At 43.2% G+C, this 18,235-nt stretch overlaps 1 protein-coding gene across 6 annotated transcripts in view; it reads left to right on the forward strand.

Moving 5' to 3' along the window:
• Positions 1-18,235, forward strand: part of Heph (polypyrimidine tract-binding protein 1 heph) — a 504,094-nt gene that overhangs the window by 376,938 nt on the left and 108,921 nt on the right. The window lies entirely within an intron of this gene.

Genomic DNA, 18,235 nt, shown 5'->3' on the forward strand with positions numbered 1-18,235 from the left:
TGTTTTTGAAATATTGTTGAAGCAAATAACTTCCCCGGGATTTGAATCAAGAGATTAAATTTGTCTATCAAATACGCGCATTTGAAAAAATGAATCATTGCTTTACGTTATTTTGTTATCGAGATATTCAAAAATATATAGTCGCTGCGCTCATCATTCTCTTCAATCCCTCGATATAAATCGTTGCAGATATGGAAAAATACGTGTCAAATATCTGTCAACAAACTATATTATTAATAACTACATAATATATAAACTATGATAATAATCATCAATTTAATATATATAATATATAAGCTATTAATAACTATATTACACCAAAATCTTGTTCAAAACAAGCTTGCTATTGGAAACGTTCCTTGTCAGGATCGACACCCGATTATTTATTTAAATCCATTTACATGAACGGATGCTTCGGCAACTCGAACGAAGAATTATAAATAGCAGGAGTAATCATCGACCTTCTATTATACGAACTCACGCGGCCACACGAACCCCGCCGTGTTCATATAAATGTAGTTCCGCGGTGTTTCAAAAAAAGTTGGGGGACGCCGTCGAAAATTTGTCAATGTTTGCGCAAACACGGCGCGTGTCCCGGCCAGCTGGCCGGTATCGGGGAAATTACCGATCGAATCCTTGCTCAAACAATATTTACGTACTCTCGGTGTACCGGTTTCGCAAAAACACGTTTGATCCGCGTCTGGAATTCGAGTTTGTGCCGCACGAGCGGCCCTCTTCGCGACCCGGACGCGGATGGCCAGGCGCGCAACAACAGAAACAATCGAATCATCGATTCACGGGGACCCCAGTCGATGATCGGCCATTTAGGTATTATTATCCATTATTAACCGTGCGTTTGCCGCGGCGCACAGAGGCCGCCTGCACAAAGGCACGGCCGCCTCTCCCCCCGACGTCCCCGGGCCGACCACCCACCCACCCACCCCCCCTTTTTCCACCGCCCACGCGTCCCTTATTCGCTGCCAGCTTTATTCACCCCTCGTCGGCGGCGTTCCATGCATCGTAGCGTTATTATTCTGGATAGAACGCGATTTACCCCCTGGTCGCGGTTTGTTGAGTACTCTTTCACGGTGATCAAGCCGCGCGTTCTGTGTCCTTTGATTGGCAGGCGTCATCTCTCTTTCGGGCCCCCGGCCTGCATTAACGCGACTTGAACCGTGCTGCGAAACAGTTCTCCGTCCGATTGTGTATCCGCGCTGGATGATATATCAGGGCTTGAACGAAACTGTTACGCTCTCCAATTGGTTCCGATGTAACGGCTATCTCTGCGCTTGAATCATAATGGCGTGAGTCAGATTTTCCTCTCTGCGAATAGCAGTGGCATCACGTTTTCCTCGCTGTGAATCAGAATGGCATAATTCTATTAACGTGTGCATCGTACAACGACCAAAGTAGTTCCCCATAATCTAAATATAATATACGACCTTAAATTTAATACAATAATCTGCGATCAGGTTAATTTATACTAATTTTATAATTTATTTTACTTGCGTTTTTAATAGTCTGGCATGTGTAGACAACTTTCGAAAATGTGTCTTATACCGCCGTGATTCTAACTCGCACATTTAACCTGCTTCCAGTTAGTTAAATAATGCCAAGTAAATGTAAACATTGCAGAAACTTCTACTTTTCAGAAATATCCGTGGAAGATAATTTTGTTCTTCAGAATTTCTATCGATTACGAAATAATTTCTAAACTTTTGTAACGCATCGTAAAAGTCCTCTTCGAAGCGATCATTTTCCACCGTCCCAGACTAAGGCGACGAATTTTCCGCCATGGAACCAGACATCCGATCGTCCTGAAATTTTCAGGATAGTTTCGCGCGTATTTAAGGAACGCGTACAAATTTTGCCGTCGAGAAATACGCAGCAGGAGCGTGGATATAAATATATTTACGTCGCAGTCCGGAAATCGTGACTGAGGCGTTTTTAAGCATTCGTTGCTACGCGGCGATTAGGCCGGGCCTGTTTCCCCGCAAGTCTTCTATCCAGAAATTTTGTATGTTCCTAATTAGGATAGATGCTCGTCTATCGGAGGCCGCGGAACGATACATTTCCCGGGAATAATTCGTCACTTATATGGCCGCGTATATGGGCGGCGGCATAAATGAATATTAACCGTCGTTAAACACGTATTTATCGTTGATTACGAATTCAGCCGGGGAATATTTCAATCTCCAGTATGAGCAGTCGGTTGTGCGACGGTTTTTACGCTCGCGTTTGTAATTATGTAGCGACAGGGAACGGTTGTAATAATGTAACGTGTTGACGATTGCGAGAGCCGGCTATGGCGGCTAAACGCGACATGAAATTGCTTTCACGAGAGAGACGATTCGCGAAGTGAGCGAACTTGACGAGAAATTAGCTGCGAGGAGAAAATTGTTCGATGCCGGCTTCAACCCCTTCCCCGGAGGCGGGGATATATCGAGTTTGCGACTGTACACCCCCCTCCACACCGACGACTCTTCTTTTGTGCGGCATGATTAATAGAAGCGCAGGTTCGGCTCGCCTAAACGATCTCGGCGAACAGTGCATTTCCTCGGCTAATGCGCATGTAATTTGCCCGGCAAGTAAATCTCTTCATCTGGTTCAATGCGGCGGGTCTGTGCGTCGATGCATTATTTTAATCCCCTTCGGTATAAACAAACCAAGTTCGCATTATCGTACCTGTTGTAGTCGCAGCTCCCTACACATGTTCGCGTTCACGCTGACCCCGCATTAAATAACCCCGATCAAACTCGGACCGAGGATAACACACCTACCTGTTTAACGAGCTTCGGCTAAGCCAGCCTCCGTTTTCATCATCCACTGTCATTTTTCTCTACAGTTTACCTGTGACGAGTTATTGAAATCCTTGCAATAGGTGGCTCGTATCAGTCGAAGATCAAACTTAAAGCGACGCTGGACTTATCGTAGAGTTATTTTAGGTTGCTGAGACGTAACTTGGACTTTCTAAACCCAGATGCGACTTCTAAGAGTGTGAGCATTCTAAGGCTGAGCTTTGTTCGTTTAGAATTAGGTTAGATTTAATTTGGACGTGCAAGAAGCACCTGTCATTCATAGCGAATTTTCATTTCTGATTTAGAGCGAACTCCTTTGACTTAGGTTGGGTTGCGCTGACGTAGCTTGGATCCCTCGGACTTTATTTAAGCTTCTTAGACTTTGAGTAGACTCCTCTGACTTAGTTTGTACTTCTTCGAACAAGCTTGGACACTGCAGACTTGACTTAAACTTCTTTGACTCAGTTTACACACCACTGGTATAGATGTGCATTTAAGATCTAGAGCAGCCTGAGTTTTGAGTTTTTACTCTTTGCTTAGACACTTTACACTTATCTTAAGTCTGTATTATTTTTCTTATATGTTTTAGATCTAAAACTGATCTCTTAGACTGTTCTTAGACCTCTTAAACATATCCTACACCTGTTAGACTTATCGTAGGTTCCTATGACTTATTTGAAACACTCTAGACTTATCTTAAGTTCCTATGAATTATCTCAACCTCTTTAGACTCAACTGAAGTTTCTTAGACTTATCTTAGACCTCTGAGATTCATCTTAGGTCTCTACAACTTATCTTAATATCTTTAGACTTATCTTAGACCCCTTATTCTTATTTTAAAGCCTCCAGACGTACATGAAATCCCTTGGACTTATCTTGGACTCTTTAAACTTAACTGAGACTCCTTTAAGTTAGCTTAGACCTAGTTTCGACTCCTTAGACCTAGATTAGACCCCTCTTGGACCTATCCCACACTCTTCAGACTCATCTTAGACCTTTCAGGCCTAACCGGAACCTCCCAAGCGCAACCCAAACACACCAAAGTACTAACCGAGACCTAGCTACGATTCACCAGGCTAGCAGACACGTATCCATTATCAGATTGTACAGTGATTGGTCAAATCCAATGAAGCCTGATCCCCCCTAGATCAATAGACGTCGAGTTTATCGTTGTCTTCAATAATTTACGATTGATTGGACGAGTGGCGAGTACTTGGCCCGATTAAGGGCCAGTTGCGGCGTCATCCTGGATTCAAGGAAACCGAGAGTCACTCTTCCAGGTAACAGCATCTCCGCGAAGACAATTGAAGTAACTCGATCAGCCCGGTCGCAGGGGGGGGGGGCAGCTCTCTCTCTCTCGCTCTCACTCGCGTTATTATCGTGGAACGCGTGCGCGTGCTCGTCCACGGCCAAGCTTCCCAATTACACGCAAACAGACAGTGCGCATTGTTGCAACACGACAATAGGGCGTGCTGCTGCGGCGGAGCCTCGGAGTACGCGCACCAAAGTACACCGGCAAGGGATGATGGAACTGGTGGTGGTAGTAAATCGAGTTTCACGATGAACCGCCGAGTTGACCCCTGCGGGCACTTTCGCTGTGTTTGCTTTGATTCGAAGTTTCCGGTTAAGTTGGTTACCGGAACGGGCAGACAGGCTCTTTGTTTGATCCTGCAAACCCAAGCCAGGCCTCCCGGATTTTCGATACCGTTCGCACTCGAATCGTTCCGGCGTGCCCGAAGCCCGAGCCCCGGTCCACGGTATCGCGGCACGGTCCCTTGCTGCAGGCGATTCGACCTGAAATTCGTCCATGAAGCTGCCTCTTTTGATACCCGACAGAGGAGATTCGCGGCTCTTTCGGTTCATTGTTATTGGATTTGTTGGGTCGCGTGTGACGAGACCTTTTACCGGGTTCCTTCCACGGTGCCCGATAAAACGCTCCATCTACCGCGGTACAGAGAATTATGCCTCGGAGCATGGCTGTTCCGATAGTCGAGGCATTTCAGTTGTTTGTATGTCGATTATGAATTCTTTGAAAACACGATGCATTTTAAATTAAACTCTTTGGAAGCATTCTCGGCAGAAAACAGATTTCACTTGGGAATTTTTATCTCGGTAATTATTCAAGAAAGCAAACTGGAATATTTGTTATTATAATCGGGAAGGTTTGTTATACCGTAGAGAAGTTTTGTCTGCTGTACAATTTATTATTTGATTCTTCTAAAATTAATACACGTTGCAGGTGTCTCATCGTCTATGCAATACTGAACCATCGTCATCAAAAACTAGTTTGCATTAAGAAATTTATAATTCGTAAACTATTGCGGGTATCAAATTGAGGTATTTTTTATTCAAATCAGAGAAGTTTATTCTATCATAACAAATTTCTATTTTCTTTAAAACTATTTTTCAATTGTGCCGGAGTTAATAGACATTCTCCCATATTGTACGTGAACTAATTTCCTCTCTTTCTATTTGAAGAATTATTTTGACTGTTCAACAACGTTTTCATTAAGTTATTCTTACTCCCTTCCCTCGGCGTTAAAGTCCCGTTTGCAAGCATGCACCGTGGAGCAGGGAAAGAATCGATTGTATTTTTGACTTCAACGAAACATTTCATTCGATTAACAGCCGAGTGGCTCTGAAAGGATCGCCGTTCCTGTTGCCCCTTTCGTGTCAGTAAAAGCGAATCTGTTCGCAGCAACGGTAAAGCGATAACACGCTCCATATCCGAGAACGTAACCGAAAAATTCAAGCGAAACGACCTCGCGAGCGTTCCCCGCATTCTACGCCAGTTTTATTCCCGATCGATCGGAAGTTTCGACGAAGTTCAAGCATACTTAATTATGCGGTGAACTTCTGTAATCACCGCCGCGACGCTGTGGAACACACTTGCCGAGGCAGTGGGCCGCGCCGCGTCGGTTCCGTGCGTTGTATCGCCGACGAATCTCCTGCTCTATTTACATGGTTTAATATTAACTCGCGCTGCCAAGTTTAACGCGGACAATCTGACACGAAGTAATCGCGCCGCTCCCGCGTCGGTCTTTCGCTCGCAATTAAATGGCCGCGTGGTTCCTCTGCTTGCATTCTTGCCTACCATCCAAGTTTAGCTTCCGAAAGATTCCATAGTTTCACAGAAGCCCGACGACGCGGCTGCTGAAATTTTTAGGGGCGAGACAGCGAGCAAGTAGCGAGGCGAACTAACGCTCAAATACGGCGTACGCAAAATATTTTTCTCGCGGGAACTAGTCGAGCCGTCGAGTCGAATCATCTGCTCGTTTCGATCTATTGTAAAATATTTTTATTCACTGGAAAGTTAATTTTTGAATTGTTCCAAAATTAGTAAACATTTTATGAGGCATTGGAAAACCAGGGCAATAGTTTAAACAAATCTCACGCTTTCAACAATTACGTAAACCGCAATTGAAGCTGGGATAATCGTAGCTTAGTCCGGTCCTAATTCCATGGGGAATGAATTTTTTGCTGGGAAACCGAACCGTCGCATTCCGATCGAATTTAATCCAAGGAAATACGTGAGATTCCGGAAGATTTGAGGAATCCGCGCGCGTCCCCGGATTATAATCCGCGGGATTTAATGAAGGGAAGTCGGTCACGGCTGACGAGTGTTTAGTGCGATTTTAATTTCCAGTTAATTAACTTACTCGCCCGGGCCCGGGCTCAAAGGAATCGCGGGCAGGATGCGGCCCGGGCACAAGAGAAGAAGTAAAATATAAAATAGGACAGAGGGGAGTGTAAAGAACCGGGCGGTGGACGGCGGGTGCGCGCGAGAGGCGGGGGTGGCCGGGTAAATATGGAAACGTTGCAGTCGAGGAATTTTTTTTGAGCGGGCTGGGGTGGAAAAAGGAACGCCATGAATATGATAAAACGCGGCCGCGTTAGCCGGGCTTCTTTTCTATATTAACATTTTAAATTCAATTTAAATTCAATTAAAGTTGGCCACGCCGCTTAAACGATTGCTCCAATGCCGGGCGCGGGTTGCGACCGATGGGCTGAGGGATGCCGGATTGGTCGAATTGGCAAGCCTTTGAACGGCTGAACTCGTCTGCCGTCATTACATTTTATTATTCCGCTATTAATTGTTTCAGCGACGCAAATTAACATCGGTGCGAACAATTCTTGACACTAGCTTTGTGGAACATGGCCAAGTAATCGGTTACTAATCGCTTAATTTATAATTATTTGGATCGTGAAAATACATTTATGATTTATTTGGTCGACATTTGTTATTAACAGTTATTTAATTTTGTCCATTAGCTGATTGACAATACTATATTACTATTTTTCTTTATTGCTTTTTCTTCCACTTGTCCTTCAAGTCTTACAATATATGAAAATAACCCTCGTTAAAAATCAGAATAAATGTCTCATTGTCACTTTTATAAACTATTGGGCCGAGTAATAAATAACTTCCGATGCAGCTAGGTAGAATCTATTGTTCGTTTCTACGCACAATGCGTCATCGGAACAAATGAATCTTTGCTTTTACTAAATAGAGAGTTTAAACTTAAGAAAGGGTTCCAAGTAAATGAAATGAAAGAAACGAACAAAATAAATAAGGGAAAAATATAATAAATGTCTGATGAAAAAGGGAAGTTATTTATGACTCGACCTAATGATATGATATAGTTGATTTCAATGCTTCGAGAAGGTGGTGCCAAAAATTCGCTTGATTTGACAATAAATTAGCTAAAAATCGCGCGATTTCGAAGGAGTATACTATTTGGTGAAGGGAGCAGCAACTCGCCGGGAAATGACGCGCGATTTCCCTAAAATATCCGGGTGGGGGGGGATCGGAAAGATATTCATTGGATGATCGGCGTTGCCGAGCGAGCCGCATTAAATTAAGATTAAATTTCCATTATGCAAATCGGGACGGGGTGGGCGCAAAAAATGCGTGGAGGGGTGCGTGCGACGGGTTTATTTATCGATTTGCCCGTGGGGGGTGCATCGCATGTAACAAGCTCGTTTACCTAAATATGGACTCGCTATGCCGTTGATTCACGACCTAGTTTTTTGCATTCTTCAACCGCAACGAGTCTCTTTGTTCCGCGCGGCAAATATTTGCCGAACTTTTTCCGACCGGAACTAAATACCGCGCGTATCGTCCCTTAACACGTTTACTCTTTTATGCGATTATGGCAAGGCCGGGACTGCTACCCCGCACGATTCTCACCGCGATTTTTGTCGCGCACCTGCAATCGCGTCTCTTCACGGAATTTAATTCTAGGTTGGTCGAAGCGATTCCGTGGTCAGTTTCTTCGAATTCGTGACCCCCCCCCCCCCCCCCTTCCCCTCCCCCAGATTTTAATTGCATAATTTTTAACACTGAGTTCACTGACAGTGATTTTCCAGTTTTCTAAAATTCAGGTTGGAAAGATAGATTTAATAGTTATTTATACAGTAAATGTGTTACATGCAAGGATATTAAAAAGAGAAGTGGAATATATTGTAAAGTTGCTGTAAATTAAATTAGCTGCGAGTTCTGTTAACAATAAACTCGGTTGTTGTATTTGATTTGATTAAATTTGGTCGTTGCGTGTGTTATAATTTTTACTCGTCACTTTCTATTGCTGCTCTGTCAATGATGCTCGTCGAAGATCGGTATATAAATGTCTTATTGTTACTTTTATAAAGTAACGTGAAACCGCTGCTTTTAGTGCACCGTAAATCTAGCGTTAATCGCTTTGTTTTCACCGGCAAGCGACAGGAAAAAGTAAAGTACGGAGCCCATAAATTCCAAACTAATGAATTTTCAGCTTGAGTGCCCTAACATTGTTTTAAAAAGATCGATGCACCGATTAGTGCGAATAAATATACAGTTATATTAAAACAAGACTAGAAAACATGACTAATATTGATGTTACGTTGAGAACATTTTCAAGAAATAAAGTGAAATTACTTGGTAGCTATTAAGTTTATGGCTTTCACTGTGAATTCTATATTCTTCCATATTCTGATATAAAACATATATTATTCACAAACAAAATTGTCCTTCAAATCTCGGTAACACTTTCATCTGTAAAAAAATCAAGGCACCACATAACACATACCTCTTTAGACTACGCTACCTTTATATACAAAATTTGTTCGTGCAGTGCATATTATAAAAAATATAGGAAGTGCACAAGTTGCGTGGACCACCCTGTACATATATCTCAACACTTTACCGATCAATAGCCTATAAATCAATAGCCTATAAATCAATAGTCACAGCAACTAATGATTTGCTATCTATTACTGATATATTATTATGTAATTCTTTAAATATTAGATACCCCTCGCGATGACTAAAACAAATAAAAAAGGTAAAATAGATATATTTTAACGCTGATGTTATGAAAATATAAAAATGTCTACGTGTCAAGATTAAAAATAAAATCGAATTCATTGTTCGATTGCCGCTCACGACCCGAGTTATTAATACGACTTTTAACGAAAAGATAGAAGAACAGAGTTCGGTGCATCGTGGCTCGGGGAGTGGCCCAGGCTCGTCTAGCTGACTGAATCCACGCGAATCGTCTTCGCCCGTGATACGCGTGCACTCGAAATGTTAAAGGGCTAGGTGAAAAATCTGAAGTGGCGCGGTGAAAATAGGGGTGCGGGGCAAGAGGCCGGAAGGAACGATGGCTGGGGGCTTAACGAGCGTCGAAATACCACGGTCGGCAACGGATCTATTCGTTCCTCTATGTTCCGCAGTCTCGGCACAGTCGGTCCTCTTTCGCTTTTTATTTCCATCGCGCGGGGCTCACCTTGTTTACGTTTAGAAACGCCGGTTCGGCTGCGAAAATGTGTCCGCCGAAAATTCGCCTTCGAAAATGCACCCCCGGAGGATTTATTCGCGAACTTTGAACCCTTTGCGAGACTTGCGTTGCAAGGTCTGGCTCTGAAACACTAGGTTCGGTGACCTAACCTAGAAATCTTATACGTGAACGCTTCATTTCGTGCGACTAAATTCAGAGATATCGCTATATATTTTATAGAATCGTTGTTTTAAATAAAATGTGACAATCGATCATATTTTTCAGAGAGATTTCAACAGAAGCTAATAATCATGTTGCTACACATGTTGAAAATTTGTTAGAAGTTTATTATTACGACATATGGAGATTTATTTATCATTTTCCATTTACTACTTTATACTTGTGATTCATTTTTGCTTATTATTATTTTTAAGTACTGTTATCTATTTATTTACCCAGTCTTTTCGATACCTTACTTAATTAATGAACGCCTCAGTTACCTAATTAAAAAGAAGGAACGCTGCTATCGCCCAGAACAAATTCGTTAAAAATAGACTCGGCGGTTAATCTATTAAATACAAAATTATTGAAGTTATCTTAGAAGCCCCAGTTCAATGTTCTCACCTATGAACTCTATCGTAAAGAAGAATTATTCTCGTTCCAATCGAATGACCGACTCTGCCGAACCTGTTCCGACTCTAAACCGCGTTGAAAAATCAGTTTCTCGCACGAACGTAACCTCCGCCGACCCGAATCCGTCAAGCCATATTTTCGCCGCGTTAATTGAATGCTAATCCGCGGCGTCGCTGCTTAAGGTATTAATTCGAACCTAACTCTGACCCGGTGAGTCGGAGCGTTAAGCCGTAGCCGGCAAGTAGACCGGTAATTCAGTTCGCCGGCGTGTGCAGAGCATCCCTTAAGTTTTACGAGCGGGCCGACACGTGCTGCGAAGTTCTCTGTTCATTTCATGGGCTTCGTTCTTGCGATCAAGAGCGCGAGATAATCGAGGAAATTTCTCTTTGTGCGCGCGCGGGCCCTCTCCCTTTTTACATTACAGGAAGCGGCGGTTTACGGCGCGTAACCGTAAGCTGTTGTCGTTGGCCGACGTTTTCTTCTAATTGCGAGAAGCACGAATGAAATTGAGTTACCGTGACTGTGGCAGTTCCGCGGCCGGGGATTCGCCTTTGTTTCTCTTTTACGGACGTTTTACAGCCGGTTACGGCGAATTTATTACTTGTTTTTCTTCCATCGCGCGTCTTTTCTTTCCTTTTGCCGCGAGCACGGGTCTAAGCCTTGTTTTTGTCCAGGAAACGGCCGTGTCCTGAACGCGTCAGAGACGTCGCTCGCTCGCTCGCTTCGCGTTTTCGTGCAGCGGTCAATGGGAAAACAATGGGTGACCGTCTGCAAAGCGACTGCAGCAGCACGCGTCGTCGCGAACTGTATTTATCGCGACGTCTAACGCGTGACGCGTAGGGCGTCGTCGTTCCACGAATCGCGCGTCAAAGACGCTTCGCAGACGCGACGTCGCTCTTGCTTCCTTGGAGCAGGCAGTGCGGTAAACAATAGAGAACCATCCTTTTGTCGCAATGTTCGTTTGTCGTTAGGCTTGGCGTGTGATATCGCCTGTCGCTGATCGTACTTTCTTGCTCGTTATTGAAATCATAGAAATGAGCGAAGTCACTTCGTACATGCAGATCGTTGGCAGATATTCGTGTCTGTACAACCATAACTTATCCGAGTATGCTTGAGAAGATAGAACTGATATTTCGCTCGTTCTTTTGCCTTAATGTATAAGTGAGCACCAGGTGATTTCTCAGTTTTTAGAGAATATAGAATTCGATAATTGCAGGTGCACTTTTCCTACGATTTAATTAAAGAATAGATTTTGAATTTGGATCTCATTTTTGTGCCACAGTTTGCGTTCTTATTTTTTTTGTAAAGAATAGCTTGATATCCACTTGTACATAATTTTCCAACTTACTCTGCTTATCTGAGTACAGTATAAAAAAAAAGACAGTTACTGTGGAACGTAAAGTGTAAATAATTGACTAATATTCACCCACCTTACCAATATTCTGTCTTCAACGCTTACGCATTCTCGCATATTTCCATTCTGCCTCGTAATACTTGGCTACAATAGTTCTACAAGATTATGATACGCGTCTCTGTGCATCTGTAAAATACTTGAAATTTATTATCATCTTGTCGTGATTCACGTGTAGCCAGAAACAGTTCACAGTTAATATGTTTAGTAATGCAAGGATGCGGTATTTTCTTCGTTTGTTTCCGCTTTGAATATTGTTACAAAGAATTATCACGTTCTCTTAATCGCTCAACGTTTCTTCAACAGACGATTTTTATGAAAACTATACGCTTCGTGGAAGAAAATTAAAATACTCTCTGTGCCAAGCTTCTTAAGCATGTTAGCCTATTAAGCTGCATACGACGAGGATACACGTCATAAGGAAATGACAATTGTACTTCTTAAATAAGAATACTTCTCCTACGATTTAATTAAAAATGCTCATACATTTGACACACTTTAGGATAGTTCTATAACTTCAAAAAAGCTACCCTTGGAATGATCGATGAAAACGTATAGCAGAATTTATCGAAATATATCGACGCAGTTAAGTGGTTAAGCATGCGCGCCTAGGTGGCGACAAACAGCCTAATAATAAACAAAGATCGTCTCGAGTCTTCTCACTGTAGTCGGACGATCCCTTCGGTTATTGAAGGAAGCCAGAAGAATCTCGACTGTTGTCATTAGCGGACGCGAAACCAGCGAACTTTCGAGCCGCTCGCGAAATCTCCCGACGAGGAGGCAAGATTCGCTGCTGGCAGACGCAATGAATACCTCTCCGGTGCTCTTGAACCACGCGTCGGTACGTTTAATACCGTTTTCAGTCGCTGTCCGACCACGATTGTACCGTGATCCCCCGGAGAAATGAAAAATTTTACCGATTCCTGGTCCGCGGGCGCGCGCCGATCCTCGCCGAAATTGAACCTTCCCTTTTTTCTTCTGCTCTCGCCGACCTCTCGTAGACCCGGCAAGATACGCTAAATAATCTCGAAGCCCCCGATCATTTCATCCTGGACAGCGAAATGAAACGATCCACCTCGAATTTACGATTATCACCGCACCCTGGAATTTCTCTCGAACTGGTTCTGTCGACGCTGAAGTAGACAACTCTTTCGGAATTGCTCGGCTTTATTGTTGAAATTAGCTTTCACTAACGCGAAAAGCGTGGAATTTTTCAACAAATTACCCGTGTTTAAAATTTTGTTTGGAGCTGCCGGGTCGAACATGCACATATTGTTGGGGGTAACTTTCGCAATGAAATTTTGTATTAATAACGATCTTATCCTCGTGTATTGTTAAGATTAACTATTGCCAGTGTAAAGTGCGTGAAATTTGCTGTAAAAATGCGATGCTTGAAATTTTTTTTAGTATAGAAACTAGGTTAACCCTTTGCGTCGGAGCCATTTTAACTGAAATCGAAAATATTTTTCCAAAGTTATAGCGTTCCCATTTTACGTAGCCTGGTGCATTCGCCACATTATGGAATTGAATTTTGCGACTTGTACATCAGCTAATAGGCTTTTGACAATTTTTTGAATGTGGATAATCTCGATAAAAATTATTTTCAAACGTGGCATAATAATTTTCAGTGGCGCCTTAGAGTCGCCACTCGATCGAAAAGGGTTAAAGATAAGGACATAGCTGAGGATAACTCGTCTTACCAGTCGATACTTGTTGTACTGTAATTCTCTGTTAATACTAGTTGCATTTTTATTTATTCTTAAATTTCACTATTACCAGTCGAGAGTGTATGAAATTTGCTACAAAATAGTGATGTTAAAAGTTTTTTTTGAATATGGGAAGCAGGTTAAATATGAGGACATTGTACCAACGACCTAACAGTTGATACTTTACCCTCTACAATTTTATGTTAATATTAATTATATCATCATCTTCTTAATCATATTTCTTTCTAATTATTACTAACATCGATTGAAAGAGCACAGAATTTGCTACAAAAATGCAATCTTCAAAAATTTTTCAAAGCATTGCAACCGGGTCGAATATGCGTACACAGAGAGACTGTCCTCCCAGTCCACATTTCACCCCCTGAAATTCTCCATTAATCGTCATCTTATCATTATTTACCGTGAAATTTAACTTCAACCAATAAAAACTACATAAAATTTCCTACGAAAACATAACGATAAACAATTGTTTGGAGCACCGCGGACGCGCACAGACGCGGGTCAAACTCGTCATAGACAATCCCCCACGGAAAATGGAAACCCGTTGCTGGCAAAGCGTTCGAAAACGATGAAAATTTCGCAGCGGCGGAATTTTTCATGGAAAACCGCGAGTCCTGTGTCACGCGCACAGTTCGAATGCTCAAGTAGAACAGCGGGGGGCGCATCGAATCGTCGAAAAGGGCGATCATGGTACGTGCCGGTGACAGCGCTCGAGTAGAGAGAGAGAGAGAGAGAGAGAGACGCGCGAGGGTGCGCGCTCCGTCGCCGGCGAAAGGATTGAAATACTTTCGAGTGTATGGCAGAGAGGTGTTGTCGCCGGCTATCGAGGGAATCGATCGGGTCGATTAACCGCGAGAACTTGTTCCCGTTAATGCGACCGGTCTCTCTCTTTAATCGGTGATCGTGACCTATGGCCGGCGCGCGTAATCGCGGCCTCGCTCTCTCTCTCCCTCTCGTTCCCTCTCGCGTGTGCGCGCTCGAATAAATTCGGCTCGGCTCGGCGTAATGAAAAGGCTAAATATGAGCTGGCTCGGGCGCGATAATATTGAAAATTTCGATTCATTAGCGGCGGCCGACACACGCGGCCGCGTATCGCCTGACGGCCAACTGATGAAGAGAAAATAATGAGTCCGGGGGCCCCTCCTGCGGCCGCGCTCGCTTACCTGCCCGATCCGCCATTAAATTCGATACATTGCGGAGGGGCGGTCTGCATCGGATACGGCTTACCGGACTACCTGAATAGCCGGCCTCTAATTATCGTCGGACCTCGAGGTTCGCGCACGCGAAGGGAACGAAGCGTTCCGCCGGCGCCGATTTTTTCCAATTTTCACGGCCAGATTTCGCGATCAACAAATCCGAAAAAATTCCCGCATGCACGGGGTTGGTCGGAAGTATCTTTAGAATGTCGAATGAGAATATCTGTGGAACGCTGTGTCTGTTCCTTGTCACATGATTCATCGTCTAATCTACAAGTATGGAGAATTTTAATGATCGAGACTTGAAGTCTAAGAGCGCATTAAAATTATAGAAATTTATATTTAAAGTAAATGTTTGATGAAAACTATCCATCGTAAATTATGCGATCTCTTGGGAATATATAATTGTTAACCATTTTTAGTTGAACTAAATTGTCTCCTTTTACTTGTAAGGGTAACAGATATGCCGATATGTTCTCTTTTAAATCAGTTTATTAAGACAATAGAAACTTCTTAATCGCAGAATAAAATTATACAGACTTCCGTGCAAATTCTTTTAGGCCATAATAAACATTATTCGATCTCCAACAACAACGTATATCGAACGAGCCAATTTTCTAATAATGAGGTTGTCACGTATGTTTAACCGTAACCAATGCCAGCTTGTTTATCCATTAATGTCTCCAAATAATTAGTTCAAAATCGAACAATAATTTCCAGCGAAACGATAGGGACGAACAAGTGAAACCGATAAATGTTTAACCGCGTCGTGCAGTGGTGTTGATAATTATAAATTCTAATAATAAAAACAGAACAGACTTTGACGTTTACTTCGAGGTCATTAAAAAGCGGCATTACGATCGACAGAACTGTGGTCAGTGGCGGAACACCCTAAAGGCCGCTAACAGGGCACAGTAATTGGTTCCGTCACCCCATTGCCAGTTCGGCAGCGCGGAAACGGTATTGCAAAGTCGAAAAACATTTGGGTCCCAGCAGGCCGAAACTAGCGGTTCCGGAAATTTCGCAATCAGTGAAGAAAATTCTGATGTCTGGGACGGGAAGAGGGGGGGTGAACAACGTTTGCTGAATAATTGCGATGCTTCGGAATCCTGGTCGCAGAGCTCGTTTGCCGGCCGGACGTCGCCGAATCCAATTTACCGTATTTTTGCGCGGTGCTACAATGGATTTGTTCATTGTGCGCCCGGAAAAAATGTTCCGCCCCGGCGGAACTGTGACAGTTCCCGCGGCGCTTGTACATACCGTGCGTTTAGCAGCGAATGTTTCTCTATTCCGGATCGCGCGTGTCCGCGTTTTCATTATACACACCCGCCGTTCTTTCTTCGCCGGCTCCGCCGTCCGAGAACTACTCGACCGTTCTAATTCTATGAAAAATGCAAATTGCAATTGCCCCGTATTAATGTCCGACCGATTTTTCGACGGCCACGATACTCGTAATCTCGTCTCGGGTGAGGAACACTGGCGGACCGCCGCCGTTTCTCGCGTTGCTCTGTTCTCGTTGAGGCAACTGGAGCTCCTCGATGATGCGCGCGACATTTTGCCTTCGTGGGATGAAAATACAACCACCGGCGTCTATTTCGGGGGACAGACGACTCGAATGAATCGAATTCTCGGCCAATTCTGGATCTCGGGGTGTCCTAATGCGCCCTGCCGCCTCGTCAAACATTCAAACGTGTTACGAAACGGATACGTGTCTCGGCCGGGGGTGGCGATACTTCGCCGCTGGTTTCCGATACATTGCTTAACAAACGTAACAAGTTTCGATTCGTCGGTGGGGATATATTTTGGTCATTGTTTTCTTCGTTTGTATCGGCTTCTTCTTCAAATTTTACGAGAGCACGGCGCGGATAGTGTTGTACAAGATTGTGATAGGAATAAAATTGTGCGAACGTACGATACGGATAAAATTATACAAAGGTACGATGCAAATAAAATTATACAAAAGTGCAATATAAATGAAAGTGCATAGAAGTACGATACAGTTAAAATTCTAGGTAAGTACAATACAAATAAAATTCCAGATGAGTACAGTACAAAAGTATAAAGTACTTAAATAAGAATTTACTGTAATAAGATAAGACAAGTATCGCGATAATAAATAAAAAGCTTGCGGAATATTAATTATGTTGCTTTGTCAAAATTTCCGAAGATCCTCCTGTGATCAGAGAGTTAAGCTACGTAGGCCCCGGGGATCGCGAGGACGACACGTACCCGTCGGGTTCGCGGATAAGGATGAGAGAACCGGGCGAATGCGTCGAGCACAACGGAACCGCGGAAGATTGGAACGAGCCCCGATGTACAGGTTGGTGCGTCGGGATCGCTGGAAATAGCCTAGCTAACACGGGTTAATCGGATCTCATCCCGTTTGCGATTGGATTAAAGTAACTCGCTTAAGACCAGGTCGGTCTAACCTCGGCATTGATCCTGTCGCTTAACTCGGTTGCCTTCCACGACGTCGAATTCTCGTCCGGTCAACCGAATAACCCCGTCGACCGAGACGCATCCCTCGACCGTTTAACGTCGATTTAGAAATCCATCGTCGATCCTGCACTCGCTAAATCCCCGACGGTACGTTCTACCTCGTAAATCAGAGCGCAAATCGAATTTAAACGGAGTGTCGTGACTCGGATGGTTTTGGCCTAACTGCGGGTAATGGAGTTTCGGGGACGTTGCCGACAAATATGGTGACCTAATAGTCACTTAATTCGACACTTACTCCGGAGTTAATTCGCGACTTGGTTCGGTTTTAACGCAGACTGAATCCAGATTTCGTTGAGAACTAATTCGGTTTCAATTCGGACTTAGGATTTCGTTTAGATTTCATTCGGATTTCATTCGAGCTTAATTCGAATTTAAAATAGACTTAATTCGAATTTAAAATAGACTTAATTCGGTTTTAATTCAGACCTCGGATTTCGTTTAGATTCAATTCGGATTTTATTCAACCTTAATTCGAATTCAAATTACACTTAATTCTGATTTATTTCAGATTTAATTCGGTTTTAATCCAGATTTCGCATTTCGTTCAATTTCATTCGGATAGAATTCGAGCATAATTCGAATTTAAATTAGATTTAATTCGGACTTAATTCAGACTTGATTCGGATGTAGTTCATATTTAATTTCATTTACTAAATACCTGCAACGTTCGTAGATAGTTTTCTATTTAAATTGAACAATTTTTCAATTTACTTAAACAGGTTAGTTGTAGGTTAAGTCTAAATTTAAATTAGTTCCACGTTAGGTTCAAAGTTTGAAGAAATTTGTACTACATCGATTACATTTTCAACTTTCTTCTATTTTATGGCGATCCTAATGAAACTAAGAAAATGTAACAATTTGATGTGCAAATTAATTCTCGGGTCTAAGCAAGTAGTTCGCTCGGTAGTCACCGAGTGTTAACAAACGATTCCAGTCAACTTAATGTCAGCTGCCCGAAGACGCTTCTCTACCAATGTAATACCTAGATGGAGTAAATCTTGTACAGAATCGTTTTGATTCCGCGTCGAACCGGCGAGTTCGGTAAATATCCGCGTCGGCGACTGTTGTCTTGAAAACTCGGACGGCGGGTGGCTGCAGTCAGAAGCCGGTGTATTTACATGAAACGCAATCGATGGCGGATTCGGCAAATAAAACTGGCGTAAGTTCGGATCCAATTCCCGCGGCGCGGTCCCTTAACCTGGAAACGGCGGCG

The sequence above is a fragment of the Augochlora pura genome, chromosome 7, assembly GCF_028453695.1.
Source record: "Augochlora pura isolate Apur16 chromosome 7, APUR_v2.2.1, whole genome shotgun sequence".
Taxonomy (NCBI): domain Eukaryota; kingdom Metazoa; phylum Arthropoda; class Insecta; order Hymenoptera; family Halictidae; genus Augochlora; species Augochlora pura.